The 14,440-nt window shown below is 38.8% G+C and overlaps 1 non-coding gene across 1 annotated transcript; it reads right to left on the reverse strand.

Moving 5' to 3' along the window:
• Positions 1-884: 884 nt before the first annotated feature.
• LOC137771115 (U1 spliceosomal RNA) lies at positions 885-1,048 on the reverse strand. Its single transcript, XR_011075327.1, has one exon. It is a non-coding gene; the product is annotated as a U1 spliceosomal RNA (small nuclear RNA).
• Between the last annotated feature and the right edge of the window lie 13,392 nt (positions 1,049-14,440).

Consider the following 14,440-nt stretch of genomic DNA (forward strand, 5'->3'; position numbering starts at 1 on the left):
ACACATATTTTTCCATTACATGTTTAATTTAAAAGCAACCAGAGCAAACATAGTAAGTCAGATTCTGGTTTTGGAGTGTCCATAAATTCTGTTCTGAGCATGAACAATTCCTTAATTACAGATATACAGTCACATGATTTCCCTTTATGGGTGTTAGAGAATTATTGGATGAAAAGTGTTACATCACCACCCACAGATGAATGGATAAAGAAGATGTAGTATGTATATGCTATGGAATATTACTCAGCTATAAGAAAGAATGAAATCCTGCCATTTATGACAACATGGATGGACCTAGAGGGTATTATGCTAAGGGAAATAAGTTGGACAGAGAAAGACAAATACTGTACAATTTTACTTATATGTGGAATCTGAAAAACACAACAAATGAACAAACATAACAAAACCAAAACAGACTCATAGGTACAGAGAACAAACTGGTGGTCACCAGAGGGAATGGGGTGGGAAGATGGGTGAAATAGGTGAAGGGGATTATGAGGTACAAACTTCCAGTTATAAAATAACTAAGTCACAGGGTTGCAACGTAGAACACGGGGAATGTAGTCAATAATATTGTAACACCCTTGTGTGGTGACAGATAGTAACCAGACTGACATGGTGATCAATTTGTAATGTATATAACATTGAATCACTATGTTGTACACTTGAAACTAATGTAATATTGTGTGTCAACTATATTTCAAATTTTAAAAAAAGGAAAAATGGAAAGCTGTATTGTTCATAAATAATTACAGGCCATTTCCCTGGAGAGTTTAGATGAAGAGCCTGGAATTTCAGGATGCAAGGTTTCCCTGTAAGCAGCACTACTGAACAGATTTTAGACAGTTTTCCTTGTGTTTCTTTTTTTTTTTTCCTTTTTTTAACAGGGGAAAGCGCAAACGCAGTACCCCACTACGACAAATTCTTCAGTCGAGTTTCCTACATTTGGGGAAATCGCACGGGTCAGCACATCCAGAGTGCAGTGGATAAGCCTCAACCTGGGAAAACCACCTTCGTGATCATGGTATCTCCCCTGCCAGGTAAGTATCCTTGTGTTTCTTAACCATTATGGGTCGTTGGTTCCTTCAATGGCCTTCCTGTTCACAATATTTACACATATTCTTGTCTAGGGGCTCACAATTAGAGCACAAAGTTTTGTTCTTTTTTTTTTTTTCCTGTAGAGGAGTTATTTTGCCTAGAGAGCCAGAAATTTCTATCAATTATCAGCTTGTTTATTTTCTAAATCTTTCCAAAATGTCCTTTCACACTTATTGGAATGAGGAGGTGATGGTTAAAGGGTTCAAAGTTTCATTACGCAGATAAATAAGTTCTGGAGATCTGCTATACATCACAGTGCCTACACCTAAAAATATGGTAGCACTTATTTAAAATATGCTAAGAGGATAGGGCAGATCTTGTGTTACATGTTCTCATCACATCAAGCAGTAACAACAACAATAATAACAATAATATTATAGGGGGCAGAATGAAGCTTTGGAGGGTGATAGTATGTTTATGGCCTTGATATTGATGATGGTTTCGTGACCTTGGTATTAATGATAATTTAATGTCTATATACTAATCCCCAAACTCACTGAGTTGTATGCATTAAATATGTACAGCTTTTCTTTTGCACAGCAAAGGAAACCATAAACAATGATGAAAAGACAACCCTCAGAATGGGAGAATATATTTGCAAACGAACCAACTGACAATGGATTAATCTCCAATATATACAAGCAGCTCATGCAGCTCAATATCAAAAAAACAAACAACCCAGTCCAAAAATGGGCAGAAGACCTAAATAGACATTTCTCCAAAGAAGACATACAGATTGCCCACAGACACATGAAAGGATGCTCAATATCACTAATCATTAGAGAAATGCAAATCAAAACTGCAATGAGGAGTCACCTCACACTGGTCAGAAAGGCCATCATCAAAAAAATCTACAAACAATAAATGCTGGAGAGGGTGTGGAGAAAAGGGAACCCTCCTACACTGTTGGTGGGAATGTAAATTGATACAGCCACTATGGAGAACGGTATGGAGGTTCCTTAAGAAACTAAAAATAGAACTATCATATGACCCAGCAATCCCACTACTGGGCATATACCCTGAGAAAACCATAACTCAAAAAGAGTCATGTACCACAGTGTTCATTGCAGCACTATTTACAATAGCCAGGACATGGAAGCAACCTAAGTGTCCATCGACAGATGAATGGATAAAGAAGATGTGGCACATATATACAATGGAATATTAGACATAAAAAGAAACGAAATTGAGTTATTTGTAGTGAGATGGATGGACCTAGAGTCTGTCATACAGAGTGAAGTAAGTCAGAAAGAGAAAAACAAATACCGTATGCTAACACATATACATGGAATCTAAAAAAAAAAAAAAAGAAATGGTTCTGAAGAACCTAGGGGCAGGACAGGAATAAAGACGCAGACGTAGAGAATGGACTTGAGGACGTGGGGAGGGGGAAGGGTGAGCTGGGATGAAGTGAGAGAGTGGCATGGACATATATACACTACCAAATGTAAAATAGATAGCTCGTGGGAAGCAGCCGCATAGCACAGGTAAATCAGCTCAGTGCTTTGTGACCACCTAGAGGGGTGGGATAGGGAGGGTGGGAGGGAGACGTAACAGGGAGGGGATATGGGGATATATGTATATGTACAGCTGATTCACTTTGTTATACAGCAGAAACTAAAACACCATTGTAAAGCAATTATACTCCAATAAAGATGTTAAAAAAAAAATGTCTCTTAGCTAAGTAAAAATTTTAAGAGGGCTTACCACTTAATCTTCTCTACTAAAAATAATGTAAACTCTTCCGTGATAGATTATCTCACAAAATAAAAGTGACTTCCCCATGTTAAAAAAAAAAAATATGTACAGCTTTTTGTAAGTCCATCTTACCTCAATAAAATGATTTTTTTAAAAAAGAAGCTAGGCACAAAGGACCTCACACTTTACGATTACATTCGCATGAAATGCCCAGAGAAGGCAAATCTACAGATATAAAAAGTAGATTAGTGGTTGCCAAGGGCTGGGGAGGATAGGAGACCCCGAGGTGATAGCAAATGGATGCAGTTTCTTTTAGGGACAATGAAAATGTTCTAAAATTGTTTGTGAGAATAGATACACGATTCTGTGAATACATCAAAAACCATGGCACGACACTTTTTAACGGGTGAATTTTATGGTATGTGAATTATATCAAAATGAAGTTGTTAATAAAAAGAATTCTACCTCCATCTTACTTTTTTTAAAATGAAACATAAAATTCACATTTTTTTCCTAAATTATAAAAATTGCTTTCAAGGAGCACCTTAAATTGTTATCGGTTTTAAAATTTACATCACATTTCTAGAGCCATCATGTCATTATATTTGTATTCAAAATGCATGGTATTTCTAGATTATCTTGTTCTCAAAATAAAATAAATTCACTACCTGTTCCAAAAATTCAAGGAAAAAATCATCAATCAGTTATAAAAAACTGTATTATAAATTCAATTATTTGACTGCAGTTAGAATTTTCATAATTAAAGATAGAATTGTATTACTGATTGTGCTAATATCAGAATATTAGCCATTAATGATTTTATTATGTTATCGATGAAATAAAAGCAATCTGCTATCATATGTAAGCACTAAGAATCTTTGTATGCAAGCTCTAAGTCAAAAGACTGAAATATTTTCTGAAAGAAAACAACTGGAATTGGAAACAGTGTTACAAGAGAAGAGCCAAATCTGACACGTTGGATCTGCTTCTCTTACTTTAACCTTTGCTTTCCCGCTGCTTTTGTTCACTAAAAGGATACTGTGTATACATAATGGCCTGCCTCCGGGAACCCCGCCCCTCTGCCTGAATGTTAACCCAAAGTGCCTTTGTTCAGGGAAGAATCCTGACCCTGTCCATCTGCGGATGGCTGCAAGAAAGAAGAAATTAACACATCCCCTCCCCGACGCTGGCCATTCCAGGTGATATTTGCAAAATGTACGGCCTTTTTACTTTACTTCCCCATCTCCCCCTCTCTGTGCTATAAAAGAAACTGGCATCCAAACCCCGAGAAGATGGTTATTTTGAGACTTTAGTCTGCCGGCTTTCCCAATAAAGTCGTATTCGTGCCTCAACACCTCGTCTCCGATTCATTGGCCTGTCCTGCGGCAAGCAGAGCGGGCTTGGACTCGGTAACAATAGCAGTCATCTTAGCTAAAATATGTACATGTATTTAACTTCCACAGGTATATCATTATTATTTTTAAAATGCTGTTTCTTAATTAAATGAACTGTAAATTGTATTTCTTCCTATGTTTTTGACCACATAATGCTTTCTCACTTTCACTTGAGTTAAACAGTTCTAGTCATACTTAGTGTAGTTCCTAAGTTCCTAATCTAAATATGGAAATGCAGGAAATAAGCTAAATAAAGAAATGAAGGGGGGTCGGGTGGGGGGGGAGATCAGAAGCGGGGGGGGGGGGGTGGCAGGCGAGTTCAGGAGCGTGGGGAGAGTTGTGATTTTGAGTTTCGTGTCAGAAAAAGGAGGTGCAACACCTCAGTGAGATATTAAGGAGGAGAGAAAGGACAGATCTCCACCAGAGCAGCATTCCAGGCAATGGGGTTCAGCGAGTCCAAAGAACCTGCAGTGAGAGTAAAGTCTGGGGACGCGGGGAAGCAAATCCCATAAAGCCTTACTTATCAGTTTATGTAGAGGCTTCCGCAGACCCAAATAATGCAGGGCCCTGTAAGAGATGTGCCGCCCTCTAGGACTGAACAGGAAGCCGGCGGGAATTTGAGCAGCTAAGTGACAAGGTGCGACTTAACCACAGGTGAGTTAAAAGCTTCTGTAGTAACCTAAGAGGAAGAGGGTGATGGCTTGGATACAGGTGAATCAGGGGAGGTAGTGATGTGTTTTGAAAGAAAACCCAACTGGATTGGTTATGGGGTCTGAGTAAAAGAGGGTAATCCAGGAAAACTCTTACACTTCTGACCAAAGCAACTACGATTAGATCTGGCTGTAAACTGAGATAGAAAAATCTGCAGGAGGTACAGATTTGGGGTAGAAAGATAGGAGTTTATTTTTTAATGTGTTGGGCTGAGATATCAATTAGACATGCGAGTGATTACTTGGAAAAAAAGTAGAAAAGCTTGCCTCAAATTCTGCGGAGATGATTAGTCTGGAAATATGATTTGGGAAGCATTAGCATATCAATGGCATTTAAAGCTTTGGGGTAGGATGACATTGAGACAGAGAGAGAAGAGAGAAGGACCAAGGTCTGAGGACGGAGCTTTGGGGCACCTCAGTGTTTAGCAGATTGGGGATGAGAAAGAACACGTGCAAGAACCAGAGAAGGAGGGACCTTGTAGTGGGCACAACTGGAAGAGAGATTTCCTGGAATCAAAGTGAAAAAAAATATTTTAAATGGAGGAAATAGTCAAGCACAGGCATGTACATGAAGATTCAAGGAAGGTGAGGTTGGACAAGAGTCAGTGCAGTGATTCGGAGAAAAGAGGAAAAAGAGTAACTGGAAACAGTGACGACGACTCTTTAGGGAAGGGAAGAGAAAAGGGGTTTTAACAGAAAGTCGTGGAGTAGGACGCAGGGCCTGGGGCCTGGGGTCTGGTCGGTGCGCAGGTGCGGTAGCACGAGGTTGTGGGAATCTGTATTTTCTCAGTGAATTGGGTGCCAAGTCCCTCAGAGTGAGGATGGAGTTGCAGGTTTCAGAGGTTTGAGAAGAGAGATGAAATAATTTTCCGTAAAAGGAGAGAGTGAGAGGGCTGGCGGCTTGCAGTACAATTATTGGACAGCAATGAAGATTGATTCAAGGTTCGAAGTCCTGCATTTAGAGATCGTCAGCACGTTTGTGTGTTTTGCTCTAATTATATTTGGCTGCATAAGTGTGGGCGTGGGCTGGGGGAGATTAAATTCTAAACACAGCTTTGGCTGGTGTGCATGGGAGAGAGAACCTGAGGCAGAGAGCGGAGGGCACGGGAGACACTTTGGGAAATTAAGCTGTTTATGGAGAACAGTGACACTGAGGGAACAGAGAAAACTTGTTAGGATCAATGATTTGTAAATCCCAGTGGGCTCTACAGCTCACATAACCGAGCAGGACCCTACGGGGCCTTCCCAGAATAGCCCCCCCGACCCATGTCCTCCGCCTGCCTTTTGTCTGTAGAAAAACTTTAGTCAAAGAATACATTTAATCAGAGAAGTGAGAAAATGCAGAAAGAAAGGAAAACAATCAAACAAGACAAAATAATAATAGTTTAGCTATTGAACAGAGTCAAGGACTTTTGGTTCCTCCTCGAGGGCTGAAGATAATATTCTGAGCCATGGCCTTTGAGCTGTTTTGCAGATACTGAAGCCCCTACCAGGTGGGAGAAGTTAACTGCATGCTGCCCACAGGCACGTAGACCCCAGACCAGCTGGAACCAGAAGGTGGATAATGCCAACTCCCCCATGACCTCACCACCAGCCAATCAGAAGAGTGTCCACCAGCTGACCACGCCCTGCTCCTTGAACACTGTAGGACCCATCACTACCCCCTCCAGGGCGGGTCACACGGTCTTGACGTCATTAGCCTGCTGTGGCCCCCTCTGCCTGGCAAAGCAGTAAAGCTATTATTTTCTAGTTCACCCAAAACTGTCTCCGAGATTTAATCTGGCATGGACGTACAGAGGCCGAATTTCATAAATAAGTACGCATATGTGAAGTAGTATGTGTAATTTCCATTTTTAGGTGACAAAAATCGAGACTGAAATTTTAGGTGAGATCTCTGTGCAACAGCTCATGTCAAAGGCCAAACCGAAGACAGCTCTGACCCCGCACTCACTGTTTTCCCACAAGGTTAAGCCTAATTCCTCTGCAATAACAATGAAAAATGTCTTCTGAAAATATTTGAATTTCAAAAGATTACCACTTCGACATTTTCCACAATGACAGACCCAAGCATTGTTTTAGCAAACAACCACTTTGAGCAGACATTGCTTGACTTGACAATCTGTCAGCTGAGTGTCTTTATACCCAGTTCTAAATGCCTGTGAATGTTTTACTTTAGTTCTAAAGCATGGTTGAACAAAAACAGCTTTTACAAACGTGGCCCTATTTGGCTCTTTCTTGACATATTGGCAATGCCTCACGGCAACTGAACCATCTTTACTAACCTCTCAGTCACTTGAAAAAAGTAGATTGATCACTGGTGAAGTGCAACACTGATCGACCGCTATACATGAGCATTTGTTAGGCTTATTATTTCCCCAATCCTGCAAACTCCAAACTGCTTCAGAGTTAGGACTTGGAAACTGGGACTTGTTAGCTGGAGTAGGATTTAGCCCCTCATGCTCTACTTCTTGCCCAATGGCCAGAGACAGATTGGTCTAGAGGGGAAGGGACATGTATTCAGGGAAACTAATTAGAAATTAGAACAGAAGGAAAGGCAACACTGTAATGATTTAAAGTGGTTCTGCATGGTGGGCTTTGTTTAAAAAAAAGAAAAGAATGAAAACCCAAAATCCTGTTCCGCCAGCCTCTTCGGGCATCAAGCCTGCGGCCGGCACAGAACATCTGTGATTAACCCCGGGAAACTCCACTCAGCACGTCTCCGTGCAGTAATTTACATAGTGTTCATTAATTTATTACAACCGCAAAAGTCAACAACGCTTTCCACAGGCATCTTTGCTGTTTGCTCTGGTGAAAAGCACATAGAATCTGAGGTGCTACAACTCAGTTCAAGTGTGACTTTCCATTCAAAAGCTTCAGTTCACTCATCTGTACAATAAACTTAATTACGGGTAGTGTGGGCCTACCTAGCTCACAAGATCGTTTTAAGAATCAAATGAGGTAATTTATACACAAGAGAATTTTAGGGAAACCATACATCCAAACACTTCCAGTTGTTGGTATTTTTCAGGAGGAAGTAATGAGCATACAATTTCAGATTTATATTTAAAGTTATGCTTGCATAATAGTTTAAAATAGGTTTTTAAAAAAATATAGCAATATGCATGCCTCCGAGCAGGAATCTGATGTAGTGGAATACTGTAGAGAGATAGCAGGAAACTATGTATATATCTACACACACACACACACACACACACACACACATCAGATATTAATTGTGGCTTTTTCTCTGGGTAGTGGAATCATAGGAAATGTTTAAAATTTTCTGTTCACTTTGCAGTAAGTTATGAATTTTCCCCCATATATGTATAACTTTTATAATTAAAAAAGAGACTACTTGGAAACAAAATCAGTGTTTCATTGTAAAATGGCATTTAGATAGCTCTCCCCAGAATTTCTATTCTACAAAATTTCATTATTCAAGGCTTGGAATAGAACAGTAAGGACATTTCCTAAGAGCTATCAGAAGAAAAGTATGTTTAGCAAAATCACTGCCATTCCGAGTAATCATACCAGCAAAAGAAAAGGATTTTTTTTTGGTTTCTCATCATCATAAGTTTAAATTAAATTCTCTCTTCTTTTTATTTCTTTGTTCTCATATCAGTTTTGTTTCTGTCTCTATGGGAACTCTAAGAAAATACAGAAAGAATTGGTGTAGTTGGAACAAACACAACAAAGAAATTCATTCCTTTAGTCCCTTTGTTGACTGTGATTGTCCAGCGCATCTCTATCTCTTCTGGTTCTTATGCTGAAATTCTTCACCTTCTCATTTTGTATTGCCTCTGCCACCTGAGACACCATGTCCTTCAGGACCCTCATTGTGAGGAGGAAAGGATTTGCTCTCCTGCACAATAGCACCAGCAGGAAAGTGAGTTTCATCCCTGCCAGCGTGTTTGGGAACCTGAGGTAAAGAAAATGATGGTTCTCTGTTGTTCAACTCCTTTGTTTACTCCTTTTCTTTCTCCTTGATTGAAGCTAACGCTCTATAAGTGTTACTATATTCTATAAAGGCTACTTAGCAAAAGGTTTTAGGTTTTCTTTTCTATTGAACCTCAAATGAGAGCCTTTAAAAGTGTAAATTCTCTCTGCAGGTAATGTAACACCAACACATGTGTATGTATATATATATGTGTGTGTGTGTGTATGATATATATGATATATCACACAGATACACACAAATACACACACACACTCTGCCCAGAGTGTGGACTTATAATAGCAAAAATCTCGATGAAATTATTTAATATGTACCATTTTCCAAAATATGCACTGTTGAAAATTAGTTGCATAGAAAGATGGTAGCTGAAAATATCCACTGACACATAATAGATAAACTATAAGGGATTTTAAAAATGATGCATATAAATTCAATATATAAAAAGAAAAACAGAATAAAACAATATAATAGCATCCTTATGCATCAACAAAAAATAAACAGAATAGCCAATACCATAATAAAGATGAAGGCCCAGAGAGAAAAGGAGATGTGTATAAGAAGTTTGAAGATTTGTACAAGAATAATTAGTAGAATTTATAATTCTATATAAAACAATAAGTAATAGATTACTAATAAAATCAGCAATAGCTTCAATGAATCAAATTCATATCATGCAAACAATGACTATGGAGACAGTTCTCATATTCTGTACAATTCAGAGAAAAGACACTGCCTCTATTTCATACTAGTTTTTTCAAGGATTTTGTGCACAGTCTTAGAAGACAGAGAGGGTGTCCCCCTCCAGGACAGAGGTCAGGCACGCTTACTGTCCAGTAGGAAACACCGGGTTCCCTGAGTTCTGTGCTCTACTCCTGTAACACAGCCCCTGCCTGTGTAGGAGGCACCTGGACCTCCTTGAACTGCCCTGTGAGTTCTGGGGTTCGCAGAGCCCTGGGCCACAAAAGAACATGTGAGATATTCTGGCCTCTACTACTGCTCAGACTAACAACGTCCTTTGTTTCTGACCCAAGATTCTAATGTCTCAGCAACCCTGAAACTTCCACAGGCTGACTTGTGAGTTTGCAAGTCGTATAAAAATCTCAGACCCTTCATACTTCTGGCATGACTTTTACAGAAGAAAGCAAAATGAAAGTCAGAGCCACATACATTATTATGAGCATATCTGTAAAAAACATTGTGGAGTGAAATAAGCAATTAACACAATTTAATTGTTTATACAATGTCTTAAAATGTGCAAAATGTACTATATATATATTTTGAGTATATTCATATAAAATAAATGCATAAAATAACTCATACCTGTGATTGACACCCAAGGCTAGAAAAAGCTAGAACAGAATCAAAAAACAGTACCCAGGAAACTTCCAAACTTCCAATGCGTTTGTAATTTTTCTGATTAAAAAAATCCAGGGGCCAGGGGATGGGGGGTGGGGAGGGGGAATGGGGAGTTAGTGTTTAATGGGGACAGAGTTTCCGTTTAGAAAGCTGAAAAATTCAGGAGATGGATGATGGTGAGAGTTGCACAACAATGTGAATGTACTTAGTGCCACTGAGCTGTACGGTTAAATTAGTATGTTTTATATTATGTGACTTTCACCACAGTAAAAAAAATTTTTTTTTAAATCTAGAGGACTTGTTTTCTGATCTGACATGTAAAGAGATGGGAAGCCGTCACTCCTATCTTCACAACGAGAAAAAAGCTGAACAAACAGAACATCAACCCTCTTCTCAGACCTTTTAGAAGACTGAGGTCATCGGAAAAACTGTTGCCACAAAAACTGGAGAGACAGGTAAATAGAGAGAATCACAGTTTGTCTGGAACAGAATCCCCAGAGCAGAAGCCTGCCACTGGGGCCGGAAGAGACACTCAAACTATAACTGATAAATTGCTGGACGCTTCATGAGCTGGAGACGTAAAACCTGGGGAGGTGGGTCTGAGGGAGGGGGTGTCGGGAAGGGCTCAAAACCCATCAGGAACTGCCCAAATCTGAAGCACTGACATCACCAAATGCTGCTGAGGATGTGGAGCAGCAGGAACTCCCATCACTGCTGGTGGGAATGCAAACTGGTCCAGCCACTCTTGAAGACAGTTCGGTGGTTTCTTACAAAAATAAACATACTCTTACCATAAATTCAGCAACTAGGCTCCTTGGTATATACCTAAAGGAGCTGAAAACTTATGTCCACACAAAAACCTGCCCAGGAATGTTTATAGCAGCTTTATTCATAATTGCCAAAACTTGGAAACAATCAAGAGGCCCTTCAGTAGGTGATGGGTAAATAATCTGTGGTGCATCCAGAAAATGGAAGATTATTCAGTGTTATAAAGAAATGAGCTATCAAGCCATGAAAACATATGGAGGAAGATTAAATGCATATCACTAAGTGAAAAAAGCCAATCTGAGAAGGCTACTCGCTGTGTGATTCCAATTATGCGACATTCTGGAAAAGGAAAAACTAGGGAGACAGTAGAAAGATCAGTGGTTGCCAGGGGCTAAGGGGGAGGGGATGAATAGGTGGAACACAGAGGATTTTTAGGGTGGTGAAACTATTCTGTACAATAGTATAATGGTGGACACGTCATTAAATGTTTATTTGTCCAAACCTATAGGATATGCAACACCAAGAGTGAGCACTAAGGTAAACTCTGGACTCTGGGTGATGATGTTGTGTCAGTGGAGGTTTAACAATAGTCCCAAATGTACCATCTGGTGGGGGAAGTTGATGGTGGGAGAGGCTGTGCATGCATGGGACAGGGGTATACCGGAATCTGTACTTTCTGCTCAATTCTGCTGTGTACCTAAAATTGCTCTCAATAATAAAATCTATTAAAAACAAACAAACTGAAGCTTCGGGAGGTGGATGGCTCTTCACAGTCTTAAATTAAAGCAAGGGGGTGTGTCTTTGAACATCTACACTGACAAGTAATGGACACAGGCAGCTTTGGAGAAGTTGTCTTATTTGAGGCCAGGCAATGTCCTTCAACCACTGGTAACTTTAAGATTGGGGCTGAGTCATGAGCACAGCATTTCTAGCTGGGGTGTAAGTGCTTAGTTATATCTGAGAGGCACCCCATAGCCACCATTAGAATATATTTTCTTTATTTTAAGAGGTGCTTTGGAATAATAGAATAAGGATCTTCAGCTTGCATTCAACATGAAAAACAAAGCTTGATACAAACATAATCCTGTTGTTCATTCAACAAGCATTTATTGAGCATGATAAGCATTGTACTACACAATTTATGTTGAGATCTGTATTCACCAGGGGAATTACAAGTATTTTTGTTACAGTAAAACTTAATTGGGATAAAATAGCTTTAAAGGTGAACTAAAACAGAGCTGAGGGAATCAGGCCCCCTGATTTTAGACTGTACTACAAAGCTACAGTAATCAAAACTGCATCGTACTGGCACAAAAACAGAAATATAGATCAATGGAACAGGATAGAAAGCCAGAAATAAACTCATGCACCTATGGTCAATTAATCTACAACAAAGGTGGCAAGAACATTCAACGGAGAAAAGACAGTCTCTGCAATAAGTGGTGCTGGGAAAACTGGACAGCTACATGTAAAAGAATGAAACTATAAAATTCTCTAACACCATACACAAAAATCAACTCAAAATGGATTAAAGACCTAAATGTAAGCCTGAAAACTATAAAACTCTTAGAGGAAAACATAGGCAGAACATTCTCTGACATAAATCGCAGCAATATCTTTTTGGATCTACCTCCTAGAGTAATGAAAATAAAAACAAAAATAAACAAATGGGACCTAGTTAAACTTAAAAGTTTTTCACAGCAAAGGAAACCATAAACAAAACAAAAAAGAGAAGCCACAGAATGGGAGAAAGTATCTGCAAATGATGCGATCGACAAGGGATTAATGTCCAAAATATACAAACAGTTCATGCAGCTCAACATCCAAAAAAAAAAAAAACCAATCAAAAAAATGAGACAATCTAAATAGACATTTCTCCAAAGAAGACATACAGATAGACAATAGGCACATGGAAAGATATGCAACATCACTAATTATTAGAGAAATGCAAATTGAAACTACAGTGAGGTATCACCTCACACTGGTCAGAATGGCCATCATCAAAAAATCTATAAACAGTAAATGCTGGAGAGGGTGTGGAGAAAATGGAACCCTCCAACACTGTTGGTGGGAATGTATATTGGTACAACCATTATGGAGAACATTTTGGAGGTTCCTTAAAAACTAAAAATAGAGCTACCATATGACCCAGCAATCCCACTCCTGGGAATATATCTGGAGAAAACCAGAATTCGCAAAGATACATGCACCCCAATGTTCATTGCAGCAGTATTTATGATAGTAGAGACATGGAAGCAACCTAAATGTCCATTGACAGAGAAATGGAAAAAGAAGATGTGGTACATATATACAGTGGAATGTTACTCAGCCATAAAGAAGAATGAAATGATTCCATTTGCAGCAACATGGATGGACCTAGAGATTATCATACTAAGTAAAGTAAGTCAGATGGAGAAAGACAAATATCATATGATATCATTTATATGTGGAATCTAAAAAAATGATACAAATGAACTTATTTATGAACTAGGAACAGACTCACAGACTTTGAAAACAAACTATGGTTACCAAAGGGGAAGGAGTGGGGAGGGATAATTTAGGAGTTTGGGATTAACATACACACTACTATACATAAAACAGATAATCAACAAGGACCTACTGTATAGCACAGGGAACTCTACTCAGTACTCTGTAATAACCTATATGGGAAAAGAACCTAAAAAAGAGTCAATATATGTATAACTGATTCACTTTGCTGTACACCTGAAACTAACACAACATTGTAAATCAACTGTAATATAAAAAAATTAAATTTAAAAAGATGAACTAAAAAAAATATCCTGTATATACGCCTGACATTTCTTTACTTAATATTTATGAGAGATGTGAAGACAATTGGCATTAGAATTTTTCTAGTGGTTTTATTAATCACTTTATAGCTTTATATTCATGTATTTTAATGGTAGTAATTTTATTTAAGAAGTCACATATTCTTTCTAATTAAACTTTTCCCTCATCTTTTTAATTTTGTTGCCAGAAGGGACATGTTGACCTTTCAGACTTTTATTCTTAACAGAAATGTGGGAAAGGCACTATTTGCAGCTCAGCTGGCCAGTCTTTACTTCCAGGAATCAAAGCTTGCTGTGGCAACAAATCCTTCCCATTTTACCGTACCTGAGACCTGACTGGATTTGTTCTCCACCTGGTTCTGAGACATGACGTCCTGCTGATTTTGATGCAGTTCCTATCTCTTAAAAAGAGAGCAATCGCGTATTTAATCTCAGGGTGTTCAGTTGAGCACTTGGTATGTCCATAGTCAAGCATACTTAAGGATATATTTTGGAGCCTTATATTTGGAAGTTTGAAAAGGCTTATTTAATGTTTTTATGCAACACTAACCAATTTATTTAGCCTTTCCGATGTTGCTCCGAATTTGAAATGATTGTTTCATTTGCCTTCGTTTGGTTTATTATGAAGTAATGCTGGAGATGATAGAAAAA

The sequence above is a fragment of the Eschrichtius robustus genome, chromosome 10 (genome assembly GCF_028021215.1).
Source record: "Eschrichtius robustus isolate mEscRob2 chromosome 10, mEscRob2.pri, whole genome shotgun sequence".
Taxonomy (NCBI): Eukaryota; Metazoa; Chordata; class Mammalia; order Artiodactyla; family Eschrichtiidae; genus Eschrichtius; species Eschrichtius robustus.